The following is a 23,358-nucleotide window of genomic DNA, read 5'->3' as shown; positions in this document are numbered from 1 at the left end:
CAGTCTCACATAGCCCCGTTAAACCAGCATCGGCAAAAAACACCCATAAATACAAAAAACATACTTGGTGGCTCTAAATAAAAATCTGCAAAAGCAATAGAGACCTTTGAAGCAGACATCCAAGCAACCTCCACCCCCCCAACACAAATCATGAAACACATTCTTCACAAAACCAGTGTGCCATGCAATCACAGCCCTTACGGCAAAATAACATACCCAACATACTAGTAATAGGTGACTCTATAGTCAGGCACACTGATGTACCACTCACAAGGCTGAATAAGGAAAAGGTTACTGTTTGCTGCCTGTCGGATGCCAGGATCCACCACATAATGCAAGCACTCAGGTCACTCCAAAACAAGTACAAATATGACTCTGTAATTGTCCATGGTGGTGTGAATGACCTGAGCCATACCTCCCTGGACTACATGAAAAGAGACATGGAAGAGCTCTCTGATCTTGTAGCCCAGGCCGGTATGACCCTGACCCTTAGTAGCATCCTGCCCTCACCAAGAATGATACAACAGTATAAAGAAAAAAATTATCAATTTCAACAATTGGATAAGTTTCTGGTGTCATTCAAAGGGGATCCAGTGTCTGTCCACCTGGGATGCCATGATTGACAAGCCACACTGTTTCACTAGAGACGGCTTGCACCTGTCACCCTGAGGCTTTTAAATACTGGCCAAGGCTCTTGCCACCCCCATAGTGCCTTTTCTAGGCAAGGATCAAAAGACAAACCCACCGCCATAAATAGCAAAAGTAACAAAAAACTGTGGGTGATGCTACTCAATGCCAGAAGTCTAAACCTCAAAATGCACATACTCAAGGCACTCCTCAGTATGGAGTAAATCGATATATGTGCAGTAACAGAAACCTGGTTTAAGGCTCCAGAGAGCACCCCAGCACTACCAGGCTACAACTCATACCATAAATGTCGGCCACAGAACCTGGACCAAAATACAAAAGGTGGGGGTGTATCCATATTCATCAAGGATACCCACACCTCCAGCTTAGTGGCACAGCATGATGCTTCAGAGATCATCCATGGACAACTAACAATGGACAGAACTGTAATTCAAATTGCAGCTTGCTACAGATCACACACCATGTCCCTGGACCCCCATTCTGCATTTCTGGAAACACTGGGAAATATAAAGGTCCTAATAAACACCCTAACATTGGGTGATTTCAATTACCCAAACATTAATTGGGAGAACTACTCAAGTACTAACTCCCTTGCCCAACATTTCCTAGAATTTATAAACTCCAACGCCCTGGATCAACTGGTCAGTACTCCCACCAGAGGTGACAACATATTGGACCTGGTCATCACCAACATGGGTGACCGCCAGTACTCCACACCGAAGGTCAACACCTCACTGGTTAGATCTGACCACAAACATATCACTTTGGATATCCACATTCTGCCCCTGCACCCGGACAAGGAAACCACCATGAAAATATTTTCAAAAGCAAACTTCACATTACTTAAAACTGAGGTGGAAAGTTTCAAAGCTCCCATGCTAAAGGATAACATTGTCCAAGCTGCAAAATCCTTTACTAAGGCATTCTATGGGCACCTACAAGAATGCATGGATCGTGCTATCCCAAGCAAAACCAAGACTCACTCCTCCAGGAAAAGGAAACAAGTCTAGTGGACTCCTGCAATAAACAAGCTATACAATAGAATGAGGAAACTAGTACAGAAAAGAGTAAAATCCCAAGAAGGGAAGACATCCCTGATCAGTATCAGCAAGAAACTACAATCCCTTATAAAATCATCCAAGGCGGGTTTCGAAAGAAAAATTGCCAAGGACTCCAAAGATAACCACAAGGCATTCTTTAGCTATGTCAAGAATCTAAGTGGCAATGCTCAGAGTTAGTGCAGAATGGTACAAAATACACTGAACCGACCAATATTGCCAACATCCTGGCTGACAGGTTCAGCGCAAACTTCACCCCCTCTCACTCCCAAAAGGTACCATAGCCATACCAGAAGAATGTAGAGCTCCTGAAATCATAGACACTCAGGTTAAAACAGCCCTCTCCAAAGCCAAAAACACAGCATCAATGGGATCAGATGGAGTCCTAGGCTGTGTCCTACATGAGCTCAAAGATGAACTAACCCCTCATCTAAACACACTGTTCAGACTCAGCCTCTCCACAGATTACGTACCCATAGAGTGACGCACAGCAATGGTTATTCCACTCCACAAAGGTGGAACCACAACAGAACCCGGGAACTATCACCCTATAAGCCTCAAATAACACAACCAAAAGCAGCACAGCAAACCGACAGAGCTCGGAGATGGCGTAAACAAATAAAAGTAAATTGGATCAGTCACCATATAAACGCTGTCTCCTAATGGCTCTACGACACCAATTCCAAGTCAGTAAAACTCGTAGGTATATCCAAAAAATCCACTGATACTACTCCACTTGCAGGAAATTATAGTCAATAATCCAAGAATAAAAAGAAAATAGCAGCTTTATTCACAAGATTACAAAATCAGTAAGCGCTTGACGAGTGGATGGGAAACAGAAAGTTTACCCCGGGGATCACTTCAGTGGCTCTTGAAGCTGGACAGAGGCACAGGGAACTAATCTAAGGGGGCGGCGAAAGCCAACACATTCTGGCTAGGCTTATAAATGCCTTCGGGCAGATAGCCTAGTACCTACCTATGAACCTGTGAATCTAAAGATATATATATATATATATATATATATATATATATATATATATATATATATATATATATATATATATATATATATATATATATATATATATATGGTTTCATGTTGATGGCACTGATAGCCCATTGGTAGAAATGTTGATGTTGTGTAATGTGTTGATGTTGTGTAATGTTGAGACAGGTAAATGGGTTGGAGGGTGATAGTGTTTATGAGTGGATATGTGAGTTAGGGTTAGGGTCAGGGATGATTGAAGGGTATGTGTTCTATATTTGTGTATGGTACGAGTTTGTGATTTTAGGGTTAGAGTCAGGGTTAGCTTAGGGGATAGATATAGTGTCATTTGTGTGTGTTCGTGAATGTTTATCTGTGTGTGTCTTGTGTAATGGCAGTGTTACAGGAAGGGTTTTATGAAGGTAAGGTATAGGGTTAGGATTGATGGAAAGGGCAATGTTAGGGTTAGTACCTATCACTAATGTAGTGCAGGGGGGAGGATCCACTATTCTTACAAATTTCAGGCTAGTGTTATGGGGCGGTTATTGTTCATATTGGGCGAGGAAATAGTTTTCCTTTCTCGATTTTATGTTATTTGGAGACTACTTCACATGATGGAAATCTCATTTGACTGAATTTCACTTGACCAAGAACATAATACCGAATTTTCAAAATACTAAAAACTCATTTGATTGAATCTCATTATACTGAATTGTAAGCCATAGACATGATGTGGGTTTCACTTCTCCTGTGACTTGCTTGTGATATAAAGAATTACTGTAACTTATAGTGCTGACTGTCAGAATACCGATAGTCATGTAGAAAGTAGTGTTGTACTGTTTCTAAATGTGGGTATGTCTGTTTACATTTTTATGGGAATTATCATTAAGTAATATAGGTTCATAGGTTCGTACTAGGCTATCTGCCCTAGGGCATTTATAAGCCTAGCCAGAGTGTGTGTGGCTTTCACCACCCCTTAGGATGAGAATACTATGCCCTTTTAGGGTTTAGTTTACTGTGCCTCTGTCTAGTAGTGACACAGAGATGACCCCCGGGGTAAACCTGTGATCTCCCATCCACTCGACAAGATTTCTCTTGAATAGAATCGGTGAGGGGCTCTGCCTAACATGGACTGGGATTCTATTCCAGAGTGTAGGGAGCCTCTGGGTTATGAATCTGTCCCTAAAGCACGTCCTAGTTATTTCTGTGTTGAGGTTTAAGTCTCTTGCTCTCGTGGCTCTGATGGATTTGGATTTTCTGAGGTGGAGCATGTCAATTAATTATGGATTGGAGAGCTGGAGTTTTTTCAGTCGGGCAGCATATGACATATGTTTAAGACCCTTTATTCTCTTGGTGAGGAACTTTTGGGGTCTTTCCAACTGCTGCAGGTGTCGGGTGAGATACATCCCAAATGGGGCATTGTACTCAATCATTGGCCTGATAAGAGAAGAGTACAGGGGCACAATGACCTCTCTTGATCTAGATGTGAAACCCTTCATGATAAGGTGGGCAATATAGAAGGTCTTCCTAACCACTTTGGCAATGTGAGTGTCAAATGAGAGGTTACTGTCAACCTGGGTCCCTAGGTCCCTGATTACCTCTTCCGTACTTAATGGATTACCACCTATGTGGTAATTTGTGGGTACCTTGTTTTTCCCAAAGGGTATAACTATACATTTTTTGGTGTTCAGCTTAAGGCCATGGCTCTGGCACCAATTATCCATTTCTATGAGGCCTCTCTGAAGGATGTTTGTGTCTGCTGGAGTATCAATTATGGCGCCCAGTTTGCAGTCATCTGTGAACTTTGTCAGCCACAATCCTCCTATGTTTGCCTGTACCTCGGAAAAATAAATGCCGAACAAGAGGGGTCCCAGGACTGAGCCCTGTGGGACACAGCTTGTGAATAGCTTAGAGTCTGACATAGCTCCAGCAACTCTGACCCTGTGGGTTCTGTCCTTGAGCCAGTTTGCAACCCATCTTGTGACATATGGGTTTACATTTAAGCTGGTGAGTTTGTCTATGATGCCTGAGTGGGGTATTGTGTCAAAGGCTTTTGCAAGGTCAAGGTAGGCTGTGTGAACTGCCTTGCCCTCATCAATGGCCTTAGTGACTGTTTCAAAAAAGCTGACCAAGTTCAAAAGACAGGATCTGCCCTTGACAAAGCCAAATTGGGTAGGATCCAATGTCTGTAGGTCCCCAATGTCTTTGTTTATGAGTTCCATAATGATCCTCTCCATAGCTTTGCAGACCAGGCTCGTCAAGCTTATGGGGCAGTAATTTCCAGGGTCCATAGAAGCACCGCCTTTGTGAAGTGGGACCACTGTTGCCGTACGCCACTCTTTGGGTACATATCCTGTAGTAAGGCTAAGATTAAACAGCAGCCTTATGTGTGGGTTTAGTTCCTCTTGGAGTTCATGTAGCACACAGCCCGGGACACTGTCCGGTCCCATTGATGCTGTGTTTTTAGCTTTAGAGAGGGCGGCTCTCACCTGGGCATCTGAGATGTTAGGGAGGCTACACTCTGCTGGGATAGTTATTTCTCCTTTTGGGGGGGAGGGGGAGGAGAAATTTGCACTGAACCTGTCTGCCAGAATGTTGGCAATGTCAGTGGGTTCAGTGTATTTTGTGTTATTTTGGACTAACTCTGAACATATCTGGGAGTTTCCACCCAGGTTTCTAACATAGCTAAAGAAGGCCTTGTGATTGTCTTTTGTGTCTTTTGTGATTTTTCTCTCAAAGTTGGCCTTAGATGATTTTATGAGTGATCGTAGTTTTTTGCTAGTACTGATCAGAGATGCCTTCCCTTTTGGGGATTTTGCTCTGTCATGTAGTAGCTTCCTCCTCCTGTTGTAAAGTTTGTTTATGGCTGGGGTCCACCAGACCGGGCGCCTGCCTTTGGGGGAATGGGTCTTGGTTTTATTTGGGATTGCATGATCCATGCATTCTTGAAGGTGCCCGTAGAAGGCATTTGCAAAGGATTCAGCAGTGTGGGTTGTGGTTTCCACTGGCCCAGGGGCCTTGAAGGATACCACTTCAGTCTTAAGAAGTGTGAAGTTGGCTTTTAAGTTCTTCACTGTGGTCTTTTGTGCAGGGGTGGGGCGGATGTGGATATCCAGTGAGATTAATTTATGGTCTGATCTTACCAAAGAGGGATATACTTCCGGTGTGGAGCATTTTGTCCCCATGTTTGTGATGATCAGGTCTAGTATATTGTCTCCTCTTGTGGGAATGGTAACTAGTTGTTCCATTGCATTTGAGTTTATGAATTCTAGGAACCTTTGGGCTAGGGTGTTGGGGCTTGAGTAATGTTCCCAGTCTATGTTTGGGTAGTTGAAGTCTCCCAAAATGATGGTATTTGGAGAGACATTCATACTCTCCAGTGTCTTCAGGAAGGCTGTGAGGGGTTCCTGAGTTTGAGATGGTGGTCTGTAGCATGCTACAAACTGTAAGGCAGTTTTGCCTATGGTTAGTTGCACCTGGATGGTTTCCGATGCTTCATGCATTGCCACTAACCTGGAGGTGTGGGTATCTTTGATGAATATGGATACTCCCCCTCCTTTTGTGGTTCGGTCCAAGTTTTGGGGTCAGAAAGCATGATATGAGGTAAAACCTGATAGCACTGGGGTGCTCTCAGGAGCCTTGAACCAGGTTTCAGTCACTGCACAGACATCAATGCTCTCCATACTGAGGAGGACTTCGAGGGCGTGTATCTTGAGGTTTAGACTTCTGGCATTGAGCAGCATTACCCTTAGTTTTTTTCCACTTGTGTTTTCTAGGGAGGTAGGTTTGTCATTTGAGCCTTGCCTAAAACAGGCACTATGGGGGTGGCAAGAGCCTTGGCCAATATCCGGAAGCCCAGGGGTGACAGGTGCAAGCCATCCCTTGAGCAGCGTGGCTTGTCAAGCATGTCATCCCAAGCAGACAGACATTGGATCCCCTTTGAATGACACCAGTAATTAAGCCAATTGTTAAAACTGATCATTTTGTCTTTGTACTGTGGCATCATTCTTGGTGAGGGTAAGATGCTGCTCAGGGTCAGGGTCATACCGGCCTGGGCTACATAATCAGAGAGCTCCTCTATGTCTCTTTTCATGTAGTCCAGGGAGGTATCGTCTCAGGTCGTTCACACCGGCATGTACAATGACTGAGTCATATTTGTACTTGCTGTGGAGTGACCTGAGTGCTTGTGTTATGTGGCAGATTCTAACTCCTGACAGGCAGCTTACTGTGACCTTTTCCTTGTTCAGTCTGGTGAGCGGGACGTCAGTGTGTCTGACTATGGAGTCACCTATTACAAGTGTGTCTGGCATGTTGTTTGGCCTTAAGGGCTGTGACTGTTTAGCACACTGACTTTGTGAACTATGTGTTGCATGTGCTATGTCTTGAGGTGGTGGTTGCTTGGGTGTCTGCTTTGGAGGCCTCTGTTGTTTTGATAGATTTTTAATCAGCGCCTCCGAGTATGTTTTTGGTAATGGGTAATGTTTTGTGTGTTCCCAGCAGTAGTGGCAATGTGTAGACTACTGTAAGGTAAGTGAAAGGTATATGCCCTTTTCCCAACTGTAGTGTGATCCTGGGGGTTGTGGGGGGCATAGTGCCCCACCTAGTTTGGTTTTCTATCATCCGGTTTCTTTTAAGAGGGTACATAAGTAGTTTTTAAGTTCTGGAAAGAGTTAGTCCTTGGTGTTATAAATGTGCATGCCTATGGTTTGCAAGTTAGTATTTTGAAATTCAGCATTGCAAGCTTTCAGTATAATCAGCTTTCAGTATTTTGAAAATTAGGTATTGTGGTCTCAGTCAAATGAGATTTCAATCATGTGAAGTAGACCCGTTATTTGACATTTGCTGTTTTCGGTATTGTGCATGTTTGAACTTTTATGTCAGTGTTTTCAATTCAGCATTAAAGTGGTTCAGTCATACACAAGAGAACCATATATATGTGTGTATGTATATATGTGTATATATATATATATATATATATATGTATGTGTATATATATATATATATATATATATATATATATATATATATATATATATACGGCTGTTAAACATATTGAAGTACAGAACACAAACAGCTTTGTTTTATTGTTGAACAAAAACTTAAAGGTAATAGTGTAGAATTTTTCAAGTATAATTGACTGAAATTTTCACACCAAGCAAACAGACTACTTTGTTGTTTTACAGCGCCTATTTTGCCAGATTTCGATAATCTCCAAAAAATAAGTACTAATGGCAAATTATGAGTAGAAGCACGATAATTCCTTTCTGCTTTAACAAGATTCGGGAATTATATCCACAGCATACAGGTGCTTTGATGCAGAATCTCTCCTTCTCAGGTTCCCCTGGATTCCTATTTAGGATGTCTAGTTCTCTCCTATAATGCACCAGAAATGTTCCAGAAATCTTCATTATTTACTGTAGGTGCACTTCCCAGAATCCCCTGTCAAAAAGGCCTTTTTCTCTGAATCTATTGTATTAAACTCCTACTTTTATATGTCACAAATCAGTTTTCATTAATCAATTACGGCTACTGGTTAATGCAACTATGTATCTATATTTACTACCCCATTTCTATTTCCTATTTTCTTTCTCTTTTTTTTTTGCTCTTTTCCCCCCTCCTGTGTTAATCATTAGTGTCGCCCAGCTAATTTGCCTATTTGTTTCCCATCACCAGAGTAAGAGTTTAATAGTAAGGGTTACCGAATGTGAACGGAGATTTTTTTCGATTTTTTTATCCTTACCTTATATAGTCATCGCTGAGGAGGTATGTGAAACACCCAGACTGCGAAGAATATCCCATCAATCATACGAGGAGAGTTCGCTCTACGAAGCTCTGACTCTATATGTACACACACACGTATACGTATGTATATAATTAAGAAACAAATACCGTTGTAGGTCAGGGGATGGGATCGTTCCAGCTTGGACCCCCATCAGTGTAGATCCAAGACGACCCAGCCCAAGAGTGAGTGGATGATCCCTAGGACTTCTGACCTTGCCTCTAGCCTCAAAAACTTAACTTGTGAGGTCATTACAGCAACATAACTCATAGCAGTAATCCAAACAGGATAGAACCTGAAATGTAACCAATGAAAAATAATAACCACAATCTTGGTTTCAATCCTTTTATTCCCAGCATCTCAGACGTGTGTGTGTGTGTGTGTGTGTGTGTGTGTGTGTGTGTGTGTGTGTGTGTGTGTGTGTGTGTGTCCTTGCATGGGTCTGAAGTCACTGTGGCAGAGGTAGTTGAATGCACTGACACCAGATTTGATGGCAGTGGTCCTTTCAGGATGTGTGAGACCCCCCACTGAAAACACAGTTTTATTAGTTTTCATGATAGTGCGCTTGCTTTTACTTATTTCTTTTTTTGAGTTTAATAGTGTGGGTTGAGTTGTGCCATGTTCAATGATATGATTTTAACTGTTCTCATATATAATTATTGAGCATACCTGTATGTTATTAAAAAAAGGAAATTGACATTCCTATGAAAATTGGTAGTGCGTGCTTCAGCTATGCTTATGCAAGAGTAATGCCAACCCCAGCTGACCCTTTGCCTCTAGTGATATCAGATAAGCATGAAGACATAAAATAAATATCCGGTAATGCATTTGGGAGAGTAGAAGAGGAGGGCATTACCTCCACTTTCCCTTCTGAATCTGTTTATTTAATGTAACTGTATTGTTGTACTGGTACTACATTGTACCTGGTGTACATGCATGCACATTTGTGGTAAGTTCAGCTGGTTTGCCAATGACCATGTTTTATTTAAGAATTATATGACAACATTGTTGGCACATCAGATAGCACTGTCGCTTCATAGCAAGATGATCAGATGGGGTATCTTCTGTGCAGAGCCTGCATGCCCTCTCTCTGTTTGCATTGGCTTTCTCCAGGTGCTTCTGGTTTCCTTCCACATTCCAGTCTCATGTAGGTGGATTGGACATTTTAAATTGGCCATAGGATGATTATGTAGGGTTAGACACCTTGCAATGTGAACTTTGAGTCTAGATGATTTGTCGGTGTTGGTGACACCCCTACCCCATGGGGAAAATAGGGAGAAGGGGATGTGGATCACTGGATTTGTGAATTATCTGTCTTTGAGTCTGAGCTTGACCAAATGCTATTTGCATGTTATGGAAATTCTTGACAGGTAAGTGTGTTGTTTTACCAAGTTTCCTTTTATTAATTGGGCATATCAAGGCTTCATATATTTATTCTGTGGAATTCATTAGTTTCAAATGATTGTTCTGAATGTAGCTATTCAACATGGAAAGTTTGTTCTTCACAATTGACTGACCCTTTTCAGCAAACATTCAGAGATTTTTGAGCATTAGCAGTTATTAAAAATACAATCAGATACCCCCCCCCACACACACACACACACAAGAAACCTTTAAGCAGGTAGTAATTTAACTGAGAACTAAGTTGTAAACCTCTCATGTGATTCTTAAAACTGTGACTTAATGTAACTTTGCCGAGAAACAAAAATGTAGAAATGTGCTCAATGTGGGGCCACACCCTTTTTATAAGTAATTCAAGGTCTGATTTGTTTGGCAGATAACTATATAGGCTCTCACCCAAAAGGAAAACAAGGCTTTTGGACAGGCAGACTACTGAATGTTAATCATAAGTTTCTACCTTAAAACAGAGGTATCTGTTAATAAATTGACCTTTCTTTCTTACAGTTTTGTTTAAGGAACCAGATATGTAATTTTGCTAATACCACATAAGGTTGCTGCTGCTGTAAATCATTTTGTAGAACATGTGACTTCATAAAATATTTGTAAATTTAGAGCCTTTTGTGTGTTCTCAGATTGTTTTCTTCTTACAGAGTACCTATAACATGGGTGTGTGCTTTTTTGCTGCCTGCATGAGATCATGTTTGAAAAATGTAAAGAAAAACATTTTCGTGCTGTAGCATATCGAATAAGATTATGCAAGGAGATTTTAAGATTTTGTGGTAATACTGTTGTGAAACTGAAGATGGTAAGCCGCATATTTATGTTTCATGATGAGCAAAAAATGTTTCAGTATCACAGTTTGGAGGATATTGTAACAGCCCAGTTTTGCATATGGAGGCCACTGAGTGTGTTGTGTACCCTATGGCACCGTTTTATTTCTTTAATATATCTAGTACATTAAACCCAGGCTGTGACATTTAGTTTCTACACTGAGCACCTTAAGAATTTGAAGGGATCTTATGGGATCCTATGGACACCTCAGTTTCAGGAGTGATGCAGTCAAACAACTAAGCAGCACATTATAAAAGAAGCTATTACCCATGGCCCCCACTAAACACTTTGTAATATTATAAGGTAGGTAGCATAAATGCTAATGTAATATTAAAATAACACTACTTTGTAATTTATTTGAATTAAAAATCAAACAAAAAAAATTGAAGTGGAATTTAAAGTTAGGTGTTACGTGGGAGCAAATTCCCCACAACCCTAAGTAGGGGGCTTCATTTCCCAGGCCACTACTTAACATTACCATCTCTAAGATTAGAGTGCCATTAAAACAAGGAAAATTTCCTTCCTCTGTTCCTGTTCGAAAATACATCAGTTTTGCACTAAGAAAAATTCATGCTGTCATAGATTTGCAGTTTCGTAAGTGCATATCAGAAGTACCTTTGTGAAACTTGGCCATGACACCACTTAGCATATTTACCATGGTAAGTAGATTATTTCCACATACCCCAGGCATGAGTGGTCTCTTATGTAGTCCCAACCGCAGCCTTTGCACACACTATATACTGCTAATGTAAATGACTTGGTGACATTTAACTATCCGTGCTGATTGTTTTCTGATTATTGACTCCTTTTTCCATATGCAAATAAGACCTGACAAAACAGCTTTGTGATTGGGGTATGTCATTTGCAACTCTCTGATGTCATCTTACCAGCAGTCTTCATAGGTTCATAGGTATATACTAGCTTAATGACCACCAGGGCCTTTATAAGACTAGCCAAGCAGCCCATCCCTGTTGTGCTCCAGGTTCTGTTTCTGTGTATTTTCCAAACTGGTTCATTTCCCAGGTATTGTCCTGCCTTTGGAGACTTTCATACTGTCCAAATCCTGGTTTGATAATACCATGGGTCATATGCAAAGACACAAGAGTCATTCAAAAAGTTGTAGGTAGCTGCAAGACAGCTGAAGTAGAGTTTACTTTAATAGTGAAACCAAAGTCCCATGTAATATAAATTGCTGCAGCAAAACAACCATATAAATACCTAAAGGATCAAAAATGTTGTAATGCAAGATGGATAGTAAAGCTCAGATTTCATTTCTGCATATAAATAAAACTACAGTGCACCCAGCAAACCCACATGTACTGCTTATAATAATATGTTTTTCTCATGACAGGCATAGTGTCTGCTGCATTGTCCAGTAGCATTGTTCTCTCACATGAATTAAACTTTTCCCCCTAGAGTGATGCTCTTACACACCTCAGTGTCATTTTCTATCTTGGCTTAGACTTACTAGTGTTACCAAGTGCAGTTAGAGAAAGTTATGCAGACTACAGTGTAGCGTTCTTTCCTCTTCAGAATACTTTTAGAAGACCACAATAAGCGACCGTAACAGGATTTGAATCAAGGTTCCTTATTTCCATTTTCTGTAATAGAAGTGCATTAAATGTGTGCCAACATTAGGGAGAAGTCCACTGCCCATGATAACAGAAAGGATGAATAGATAAACGTAACTTAAAACACTTGTGCATACCAATAGGTAAGAAACAGAGAGAGAGAAAGATGGTTTTCAAGATATTTGAAGAGCTTCCAAAGCCTTTTGAATAAGCCTGAAAGTTTAATACACAGACTTTAGCCTATTTTATTTGTTTATGTAATTGTCATCCTTGTTTCGTTATTAAAACAAATATTTGCATAAGAGCTTGGTATCTCTCCTACTTGGTGTCACCTGGCATTTCAGGTTTATGGTTTATATAATACTTTGTAGAAAAAGATTTATTCGCTCACAAAATGTACATTTTTATTTTTCATATCAATGGAATTTATAGCAGATGGAATCGAAGGACAGTATTTTGTTTCTGGTTGACTTTCTTCAGTAATACATCAAAAGGGATGAATGTGAAAACATACTGCATCTCAAATGTCTCATCTTTCAGAGTTTTCTCAGCAGAGGGAAAGGCTGTTTTGGCTGGTATGTAGTTAGATCCCTGAAAAGTTAGGCATTCAAATCACATGACTTGATGGCTTGATAGGTCTCAGACGTAACACGATGGATATTTAGCAGATTTCTTCAAGGCAGGGCAGTCTAATTAGCAGTATAACTTGGTGGTTGATATGATGACTTGTTAATGACATCATCTAGACTGGAGTTTGATTCCCACAATCCCATTAACATATTTTTTCCCAGAGTGAAACAGTTAATTAGAGTTAACTTCAGAGATCTTTGCTAATAAGGACTTGTGGCCAACAAGTTATACCAAGGTGATCCATAAAAAATATAAGCAAACAAAGTGTGCTAAAATACACTGATTAAAAGGAAAATAAGCTCTAGTTATTTGAATTAACTTTCTTGCTCATGTTATTTTAAGAGATGTAGAAACTGGTTTAAGCAGGAACTGCTTACGTCATATTGGTTGTAGGCAGTGGAACACTTCACAACTTCTTAATGCAAGAAATCTGGACAAAGCTTAAAATAATGATGGAGAAAGGGCTAAAAATAGGGACATGTTTTAAATATTATTGTTATAAACTTAGAAAGTTGTTAGCATAACAGGAATTATGTTATTATACAGTTTCTGAAGGATATGAAGTATGAAGCTCAAATGCATGTCATTATTTAGTGACTTCAATCCTCAGTGATTTTCCAGAAAAACACAAATTTGATGAGAAACAGACCAAAATTATGAGGCAAAAATCTGGACATTCTGCAAAACTCTGGACAGTTGAAAGCCATGATTGTAGGTCATTTTACTGAATCTGGATTCATTGACACCTAAACAAACCTAATCCACAGAAAACTGCCTTCTCAAAAGGAGATTACCTTTAGTATTGAAGATGAAACATTTTTACAGGTCAGGGCATCCTACCTCATGCTGGGAGTCATACCCTGTACACACCTTACTTAAAACAATCATTCCTGAAGTTGGAAAATCTTAGGGGAAAGACATTCCTCCATTTACAATGGTCTCAGAGTATTAGAACATTCACTCTCTACCTTCTTTCACACACATACACACACATCCACATCCACATGTGTGCGTGATTAAACATGCAGGCACACAAATGCGCCCACTGACACATATATGGGTTCAGATGTACAAACACACATACACAGTCATACATAAACACATAAAGAAACTCAGACACAGAAAAGTTGTGTTTCCATCAGTTTTCATAGAGAAAAATATAATTTTCTATCTTAGTGAAAGTGGTCTTCAGTCAGAAAACCTAATTTTGTTAAGTACAATTCTGTAAAGAGCATTTCAGTGTTTTCTTCAAGAAACTGTCGTGTACCCTTTCCTGTTCCAGTGAAATACACACCTCTATGTCTGTGCAGCAGTTTGTGTGCCTCATAATTTACAAGCGGGTTTGGTGAGAATTAAGGCTGTGTCTGTTGACTTGCAGTTTAGCACTGTATGTATTTGATTTGTTGATCAGGTGAGTAGACTGGTACTAGGCACCCTTTCAGCCTTGACCCAAGCTCTAAGTTACTACAAAGTTTCCCTTTTTATAGCTCACATTAAGAAAGCTGGCAAAACATATAATACATTAATTTTCAAACTGTATGAAATCAATTTAAATGTAACATTTTGGCATAACATATTAACTATATGCATGTCCAAGCAGCTTTTTGTAAGCAAAATAGTGCAATTTTCTTGCTAACAATTTTGATACATAGTAAAGTTATACCATTATGCAGTAATGATGTGATGATATGTTTACTTTCATATAGAACAGCATACTTTTAAATAGAACAAGTGCAACAATGTTGCCATTTCAAACTTCAACAAAATGTTTGTAACTTTTTCTATAGTTGTTTATATAGCTTTCCCAGGGTAAACAATTCAGCAGTTTTCTAATAGTTCAAATACAATATGTTTTTCCTCCGTGAAGAACATGTGGGTAATAAAAGCAAAGGAGTTAGTGAAAGCAGCTGGCAAGAAAACCCTACTAAAAGAAGTAGTTTTACTTTTAATGCACCTGTGAAAGGCTGATTAACCTGTGCTGTGAGAGAGCAATGGAATAGCTTTGATGGTTCCAGAAAGTTCTACATCCTGCAGTGAGTGCAGAAGTATATGGATTATTGTATAATTTGTTAGTGTTAGAGAAGCCAAAAACAAAATTATTACTAGGGATTATTAAAAGCTGAAACCACTAGTTGAAGGAGAAAACAAACATAAGATGAAAGCATATTTATTTATTTACTTATGTATATATGTATGTTTATTTATTTATGTTTTGTTGGGTGGGCTAATCCCACTTAACCTATAGCAGGGTTTGATTGCAGTATATCAACAATGAGCTGGAATGATCATGACAATAGTTAGGAGAAATTAATAGCCATAGAAGTGTTACATCAGTGGAAGGTATTTTATCCAGTTTACCATCATAAGGCTGACCGGTGGATGGTCTAGCGTGTATGTCCAAAAGGAGTGTGGAAACATCCCACAATTGTGAATACAGCTGTTGTGAATTGTAAAATCCCATTCCCTTTTTGACCCATGTTAACACTCGTTTTTGGATGTAGAGTGGTCGGAAATGTCAATTTCAGTGTTTTTGCGACATTCTGATGGTTCAGCATGCCAGGATTCACTAACAAAATTCGCATATATAGGTCCAAGCACTGTGTGCTCGACCTTATCATGATAAACCATTTTATCCAGACAGCAGATGCTTGCTTTGAACTCCATGCTTTCTTCTCATATAGCAGAGCCACAGAAACTGTGGTCTACAGTTCCAATTTTATTGAAGCAAAAGCTTCTTCATGTGACTTGGATTTCACATTGCAGTTGTAATCACAATGTACTCAGCTATAAAGTGAATTAGTAACTGTACAAGATGATCCACATTTCAAAAGATTATCAGAATCAGAAGTGATGTATCAGTCATATTCCACCCCATTTCCTTGGCAGATGTAGTGAGATAGAATTGTAGGGTGTAGGAGGGGTTCTAGTTATGTTTTTGACTAAAACTTCTAGTTATGTTCTTGACTAAAACTTTGTTCCTTGTGGAGACGTATTATTTTTAGCAAAAGATGATTGTTCCATTAGGAACAGACATACACTAAATTCATGCTTTTGTTCATTTTTTCATCAGAAACCATTATATGACTTTAGTTTTTAGACAGAGGAGGCCCTTTAAGTGGTTTCTTAGAAACAAGCTGTGGCTTCATGGTCAGAATTTAATGTTTGTGATCTGCATCTTAATTGTCAGAAATACGACTTTGGTTCACAGAGACTTATGTGAGTGAAAATAATGTTACATGTGAACTTAAGTACTTTTCTGTTTTGCAATTATTGACTAAACTTGAGGAAAGATTGACTTTGGTCTTGGAGGTAAGAAAGGTTTATTAAGCACTTTTCTGTTTTGCAACCGTTGACTAAATTCATGGGAAAATTGGCTTTGGTCTTGGAGGTAAGGAATGTTTTATTAAACTCAAAGGACATTGTGGCCATCTTGTATACTTTGATAATTGAGTTTTTGTTGGAGTAACTAGAGGTGTAATTAGATATGCTGCTGTACCTAAAAGGTTTTATATGTGTGGAATTTAGGCAGATCAAGAAGAACTGTCTACAGTGTGTTTGTGATGCATGTGGGAAAAATGGTTGTGGTAAACAAGTATGTGACATATGGTGTTCAAGATGTGAGAGTAGTGCTCCCTTCTGGGATGACATCATCAAGCAAAATAAACCAGTTAGAAAGTAATTATTTTATATGACTAAATTCAATGATACTAATATTCTGTCATGGAATTGTGATAGAGAAATGCCCCTTGAAGGGTCTTCTTGGATCCTGTGGATAGCTGTTCTTCAGGAAAGCAGACTATTCTTCAGGAAAACAGATTTTCAGTACTATGTATATTTGAAGGCAGAAAGAGGGAAAATACTCATTCAAGAATACTGGAATATAATATTTTTCAGAAACCTTAAATAAAGCATAGATTCAAGAAAAATACAGAAGAATTTAAATAATGAATATCTTCTTCTTCTTTCAGCTTTTCCCATTTAGGGGTCGCCACAGCGGAATTCCGGCTGTTAATGATTGGCAGTAGATTTTTACGGTGCCGAGCTGCCAGCCCGACACCCAAACTTCAATGAAGGCACGCCCATTTACGCATGTCTTTCGAATGCCACTGGACCACGGGGAGGACATGCAGACTCCACACAGAAGGTGCTCCAGCCAAGAATCGAAAGGGAGAACCTCTTGCTGTGAGGCGAAAATGCTACCGCTGCACCACCACGGCTTCACAATTTAAATAATGAAAATATTAACACTAAATGGTAATAGTCTTCAATTATTCATTGATTCAGTATTATGTGGTGATTGCAGCAACATAATACAGACATGTACTTACTGCAAGATGTCAGACATATGACTACTTATGAAAAAAGAAAGGAAAGAACTGCAACATTTTAGGGGGTCTAGGCTTCTTGTCATTGGGACTTGGTTTAGGCTAGGATGTTGCAACTATTTTATTAAAGTTCCTATTAAGACTTTAAAATTGAGTACTGCTAGTCCAGGCTGGGAGTTGGTAGCAGATATGTAAGGGGAAAAACATGCAAATTCTAATAATTGTGTTTACATGACACAACCCTTCCATCTAATCAGTCTAACTTCCTTGTTCTGGGAATGTTTCAAAAAAATGATTTTTGAACTTAATCCCAGGCTTGATACTCCATTGAATATCTATCAACAAGGCTTTGTGAAAAACTCACTCTACATCCAACTGCCTAAGCAGTGTTGTTACCATGTTAGCAAGGCTATGAACAGCAATGTGGGTGTTATTGTGATATATTTAGATCTCTCCAAAGCATTCAATAGTGTGCTACATTCAGTGGTTTAGAATCAACGACACAACTTGGTATTAGTGCCTTTATATTAAACTGGATTAGTTCTTGGCTTTTTAAAAGGGAAATTTATTTAAAACTTGGTAGCCATTTTTTACACTGAGGTGATGGACACTCAGGTGCTCATCAAGGATCTGTTTTAGGGCCGGCACTTTTCAACACTGTATTTTCCTTTTTGCTAGTCATAAAAATATTTGAATTCTAAATATGCAGATGATATCAAGTTAGGATTGATTATTACTAATGACACTGATCATACTTTATTGATGACCCATTTTTCTAGAATAGTAAAATGATTGTGTAGAATTGAGTTTGAATGCAGTTATAGTAAATGCAAATTCCTCACTTTCTGCCCCTGAAAATTAATAATGTCTTATTTAGGGAGCAGAGCTTTAGGAGTACTTTTTTATTTAAAGATCTTGGTGTCTACATTGACTCTAAACAGAATTTTAAAAACACTGCATCTGTAGTCAAATCTAAAGCATTAAAAGTGGTGATTGGGAGGACATTTTCAATCTATAGCTTTTGTTTTACTTACAAAAATGCTTGTAACTTATGTTAGACCATTTATTGACTAAAATTTTATGTTTCTTTTTTATTAATCTTTGTTTGCCCATGTCTTAAGGGATAATTTAATAAAGGTGCTTAAAATGATGTTAACTGTTCTGATATATTTCAATATTTGGTCTTATTTTTCATTCCGTATCACTTTATAAAAGGAAGATTATACTTGGGATTCATTGCTTTATACAATGAAGTATTAAGGATCTTGTTGGGTTAAGAATTAACTCATTCTGAAAGACTGTTGTGAGATAGCAATCATTGTTACCATCTTAATTCTTCTAGAACTGTAAGGCATTTCAAATCCACTTCTTACAGGACTGCTCATTTATGGAATATACTTCCAATTCATATTTGTAACTCCAACAATATGTACACTTTTAAGGTGTAACTAGATTTTTAGGTTGGCCATTTGGTAAACTCTGCACATGTGGAGTCTGTGTTCTAGCATGGCATCTGGCCTGAATACAGTTATACCTTTAAGCACGAATTATCCATAAAAAAAGAATTATGGATTGTAATGGCTCCTTGATTACTATTTTTGTGGAGTGATCTTAATATTGGTTTATCATACTAAAAAAAAAAAATAAAAAGAAAGCATAGTGCCCCTGAAGAAGAAGACTGCACACTATAGAACAAGATAAATCCTTTTTAGTATCCAGAGATCTTAAAAGTTATGCTTTTTAAGGGGAGTGCCCAGGTTGAGCACAATTTTTCAAGTAGACATTTTAGAGGGAAAAGGGCAACTTTTTTCTGCATTTTCATACCAAGAACCGTTATGTATGGCTAGTCATTTGATGTTATGGGGAGAGGATATTTTAAGTAATAACCTGTTACATTTCAACATAAAAGTGTAGTTAGTTATTTAAACTGGGGCTGAAAAGACCAGGTAGATATGATGTGGTGCTGTCTTTCATTCATGGTGGGGGTTTGTTGAAGAAAAAGTTTGTTCAGGACTACAGATGGAGGCAGAATGTTTTAAGGGAGAAAGAAGGGATGACAGTTTGGATAGGCAACAATTTTCTGTAGCTATTTTTGGATTGTTCAAAGCATGTTTAGCAATGGCAGTTGAGATTCCAGTTTAGAATTAGAAGGAATAGCTTTGAGCTTATCCTCTTTGATTTAGTGACGGAAAAGCAAGATTCCAAAATGGAAGATTATTATATTCTTAAAGGGTCATAGTTCAGTCATTTATAAAGTAAGGTATAAGCTTCATCAGACTTTTTTTCTGGAGTTTTCAGAAAAAAATTATGGAAGATAGATAAATGGGTTTGTTGTATGGGGTGTTTGGGTACAGAAGACCCAGAATGGTTCAGAGAAAGCTTATTGCCTTACTGATTAGAAAATAGCTTTATGATCTGCAGCCAGTCATTCTGCTGTAGGGTAAGATAGCCTTCAGTATAAATTTTATAAATTTTTGAATGCACAAGAATTAGGCTGCCTCTTGCATGCATTTAAGGAATGAATGATATTTTGGGGTATTGAGGATCAAGACAAAACTATGTATAAATAAGTGGCTTGGGAAGACAACTGTAGACATAGTATTCCTTTGAATTTTGATAATAAAATCATAGCTTTACTGTTGCAAAAACAAATCAGACACAAACAAACCATTGCTACTTTATATTTATGGCTTTACCTGTAATTGTGATATGACTGGACTTCTGTGGATTTTGGAAGAATAGTTTTATTGGTATAATATGGATGCAGATTTATTTTTCCTAAGGAGTGTAGGTTTGAAAAAAATGATATTATTAAACAGAAGAAGACTTGTAGCCCAACATAATGCATCTAAGACAGTTCAGGTGCAGCTAACATTGGCCTAGACAGCGATTCAGGTCGTAGTCTGCTATAGGTCCCCACTATGTCCCAAGATTCACCCTCCACATTCCTAAGCACTCTGGAGAATATTAGGGTCCAACCTAACACTCTCATACTGGACAACTTCAGCTACCCCTCCATTAACTGGGAATACTACTCATGTATCAATACACTTGCCCAAAATTTCCTGGAATTCATTAATTCCATTGCCCTGGACCAACCCGATCTTACCCCAAATAGAGGTAGCAACATCCTTGACCTGGTCATTACTAACATGGGCAACCATTGCTCTATACCAATAGTCAACTCCTCCCTGGTTAGATCCGACCACAGACTTATCATCTTGGAAATCCACATCCCTCCCACACCACCCCCACCCCCCGCAAAGGTAACCACCATGAAAAACTTCTCCAAAGCTAACTTTGGGCCCCTAAAAACAGAAGTGGCTAACTTCACAGCACCCATGCAAATGGAGAATAGTTGCATGACCACCGAATCATACACCAATGCACTGTACAAACCCATACACAAATGCATGGATCTTGCCATACCCAGTAGAACCAAGATGCACTCCTCCAAAAAAGGAAGCCTATCTGGTGGTCCCCTACCATAAACAAACTCTACAACAAAAGGAGGAAACTGATGTGAAATAAGGTGAAGTCCCAAGACTGGAAAAACTCCCTTATCTGCCTCAACAAAAAATTGAGATCCCTCATCAAATCCTCTAAAGCTAGCTATGAAAACAGAATTGCAGCAGATAGTAAAGACAACCACAAGGCCTATAGTTATGTAAAGAATCTCCATGGCAATACCCAGATTTGCTCTGAGCTACTGCACAATGGGACCTCATATACTGAGCCAACAGATATTGCCAATATATTGGCCGGCAGATTCAGTGCCAACTTTAACCCTTCCAAAGGACCAATCACATTACCAGTAGATTGCCAGGCACCCAGTATTACTGCTGCACAGGGTAGAACAGCATTGTCCAAGGCCAAGAATACAGTTTCTATGGGACCTGACAATATCCTTGGCTGTGTTCTACATGAACTGCAGAGTGAACTGGTGCCTCACCTGCGTGCCCTGATCAATCATAGCCTCACCTCAGGCTTTGTCCCTACCAAATGGCGCACTGCTACAGTCATCCCTCGCCACAAAGGAGGAGCGACTACAGATTCTGGGAACTATTGCCCCTTTAGCCTGATGAGTCTGATATGCAAATCTGTGTAATGCATCATCATGGACCTAATAAACTTTAAACTCTGGATCCTATAAAGTTTGGTTTTGTGAAGGGTAGATCATGCCTGCTCAACTTGGTTGACTTCATTGAGTTAGTCACCAGAGCTGTGGATGAAGGCAAGGTGGTTCATACAGCCTACCTTGATCTGTCCAAGGCCTTTGATACCATTCCAGAGCTAGGCATCAACTCCTGTGTCACTAGGTGGGTTGCCAACTGGCTCACAGCCTTTGTCCCATGTACGGAAACTTGTTTGTCTTTTTTTGAAAAAAAAGTTTCTATTTAATTTGGATTTTATGAAAAAATATGTGGATTTTTATTTTCGTTTCATTGATGATTTCATTTTTATATGTGAGGGGGGTGAAGAAGAGGTAGAGAGTTTTATAACAGATACGCATATGAATCCCTTTGGTCTTGCTTTCGATGGACTCCAGAAAGGGAACAAAGTTGTATATCTTGATCTTATTTTGGAAGGCATGGAAGATGGGAGCATTTCGTCCAATTTCGTCCAATATTCATAGGAAATTCGTGGATGGTAATCAACATCTACATGCCACCAGTTGTCACCCTCCCCATGTGTTAGAAGCTTTACCATTTGGAGAATTGGTACGTGTTTCACGGTTGTGTAGCGATAAGAATGAATTGTGAAAGAGATGGAAAGAACTAATCAAATGTTTTTGTATAGGGGCTGTGACCCAGATAATTTAAAAAAAAGGCTTATACTAAAATAATGAGAAAGTTAAATATGGAAGGGGGATGTACATACAAATAAAAGAATGAATAAACAACATAATAGCAGTTTTCTTGGAGAGAATAAGGGGAAAGGAGATGCTATGTACTATGTAGCAATGTATAATATAAAAAGTGAAGAAATAAAAACTTTAATATAGTATTATTGGAAATATTTGTTGGGAGATAAAGCTTTGGCAAATATTCTTCCTTATAAACTGTTTTTTTCTTACAAAAGGGGTAGAAATTTAAAGGACATGGTGGTACATGGTAAATTTTCTATGCCAAAAATAGCAATATCAAGAACTATCTTGAGTCGAGGTACAATGTGCTGCAATAGATGCAGTATTTGTAATAATGTTGTTAATACATTTAGGAACATAAATGGGGTTAAATTTGAGCCTAGAGACACATATACGTGTAGAAGTAGAGGGGTAATATATGCATTAAGATGCCCATGTGAGCTTTATTACATAGGGGAAACTAAGAGAGAATTTCGTGTTAGATTCATGGAGCATATAAGAGATGTTAAAAATAATAGAGAGGATAAAATAATTGCTGCACATTTTAGAATGTTTCACAATAGTAATGGGGCCCTTTTACAGGGTACTGTTTTAGAGACTGTAAAGTGTTTGAGTATGGATGAAAATGTATTGAAACAAAAATTATTATATAAAGAAAATATTTTTATTTTAAAATATAAAACTGTGATGCCTAATGGTCTTAATAATTAACTAAATTGGAAGTGTTTGCTTTAAGGCAAACTGCTGTGTAATTGGTAGACAGGTGCTGCTAATTGAATGTAATATATAAGAAAGTTTGGTTTGTGATTTTACTGTTTGATATTCCTTGCATGTGGAAACACCGAAGCGCTAGAGAGAATAAAAGAAATTTGATTTTCCTGGTTGTCTTTTTCACAATAACAAGTGGTTTGTGGTCAGAGTTGTTTTATATTGGGGCTCACAGATAGAACCCACAGTGTGAAAGCAGCTGACTCCAAGTCAGACTGCTGACCAGTCACGAGTGGAGGCCCACAGGGTTCAGTCCTGGGTCCTCTCCTGTTTGGTATCTACTTCTCTGAAGTCCAAGTCAACACGGAGGGACTCTGGCTGACAAAGTTCGCAGACGATTGCAAGTTGGGAGCTATTATTAACTCCCCAAGTGATGTTGACATCACACAGAAAGGCCTCACTGAGACCAAAGACTAGTGTCAGAACCATGGCCTTAAGCTCAATTCCAAAATATGTGTCACCCCCCCTTGGGAAAAACCCGGTTCCCTTGAAATT

The sequence above is a fragment of the Protopterus annectens genome, chromosome 2.part1 (genome assembly GCF_019279795.1).
Source record: "Protopterus annectens isolate FY-2018-M chromosome 2.part1, PAN1.0, whole genome shotgun sequence".
In the NCBI taxonomy this organism is placed as follows: Eukaryota; Metazoa; Chordata; order Ceratodontiformes; family Protopteridae; genus Protopterus; species Protopterus annectens.
Note: the sequence above shows the minus strand (reverse complement) of the source record.